At 52.6% G+C, this 1505-nt stretch overlaps 1 pseudogene; it reads right to left on the bottom strand.

The window, feature by feature from the left end:
* Positions 1-254: 254 nt before the first annotated feature.
* On the bottom strand, positions 255-1291 carry LOC146866984 (uncharacterized; annotated as a pseudogene).
* Positions 1292-1505: the final 214 nt, after the last annotated feature.

The raw sequence follows: 1505 nt of genomic DNA, 5'->3' as shown, positions 1-1505 counted from the left end.
AGCCATTCGACATTCAAACTCCTTAGTTGGGTCTTCCCGCCCTGCCATCTTTGTGTAGTGCACTACCGCACTTAAATGTGCTTGGGTCCATGCTTTCAACTTTCCTTCCAGGAAGGCCCAATCAATGAATTCTAGGACTTCCTTCTGAGTGGCCCATTGACCCCTCTTTAGCCCTGTCTTGCCCCTGAATGTCTCCCAGCATTTCCTGTAATGGATGTTGGTCTTAGGGACCAGTGCGTTGTCCAGTAAAAACCTCAACCCGGTTCCACCCATGCCCACGCTTCCTCCGGCATCGGGGTCATCCTTCTGTCTGCGCCTGGGGCCAGCTTCCTGAATCTTTCCCACTGAAAACGAGAAATGGCATCCGCAACTATGTTTTCCACTCCCGGAATGTGTCTTGCCCTCAGTGCTATGTTGCCTCTCAATTGGCAGCCCACTAGTTTCCGCAGCAGGGTTGATACTGCTGGGCATCGCGCAGCTCCCATGTTGATTGCTTGCACAACTGCCTGGTTGTCAGACCATAGCGTGATTTGTCTATTTGCTAGTTGGGGGGCCCAGATGTAGACGCTAAAACTATGGGGAAGAGCTCTAACAATGATATGTTTGTGGTTAGCCCGGATGCGTGCCAAGCCTCTGGCCACTCCCCCGCCGACCAAGCATTCCCTAGAATTGCTCCGAAGCCGTACCCCCCTGCCGCGTCAGTGTAGAGTTCCAGCTCGCTTGCCGTTACCCAAGGGGCCCGCCATATCAGAGTGCCGTTAAACTCTGTCAGAAAACTCTCCCATTGACCTAGGTCGTCCTTCACTCCCTGTGTGATGCGGACCCTGTGGTGCCTCTGTGTCATGCCCCTCGTGAGCCAGGCTAAGCGACTGGCGAACGCGCGCCCTGCGGGGATTACTCTTATGGCAAAGTTCAGTTTTCCTAGCAGCTGTTGTATCTCACCCAGTGTCGCTTTCTTTTGTTGTTTCAACCTCTTTGTCGCTGAGCATGTCGGCTACTTTTTCTGGTGGCAGCTTGCATGTCCCTGCTACCGAGTCTAGCTCTATCCCCAAGAAAGTCAGTTTAGTTGTGGGACCCTCTGTTTTATCCTGTGCTATGGGGATGCCTAGTTCCTGCGTCATCACCATGAAATTACTAAGGAGAGTAGCACAGTCTTCTGTGTCTGCCCTTCCCACAAATAAGAAGTCATCAGGTAGTGGACTCGCCCCCCTCTTGGTGCGCGTTTTCCCAGTTCCCATTCCAAAAAACTGCTGAAGGCCTCGAAATGTGCACATGATATTGAGCAGCCCATCGGGAGGCACTTGTCATAGTAATAACCCCCATCTAATTTAAAACCCAATAGATGGTAGCTGTCTGGGTGTACCGGCAACAGTCTGAATGCTGACTCTACGTCTGACTTGGCCATTAAGGCCCCCGTCCCTTCCTGCCTTACCAAGTCCACTGCATCGTCCATCGAGGCATAGGCAACCGAGCATGCCCCCTGTTCTAGCCAGTCGTTGACTGAT

The sequence above is a fragment of the Triturus cristatus genome, chromosome 1_2 (assembly GCF_964204655.1).
Source record: "Triturus cristatus chromosome 1_2, aTriCri1.1, whole genome shotgun sequence".
Taxonomy (NCBI): Eukaryota; Metazoa; Chordata; class Amphibia; order Caudata; family Salamandridae; genus Triturus; species Triturus cristatus.
This window is presented reverse-complemented; position numbering and strand designations above follow the sequence as displayed.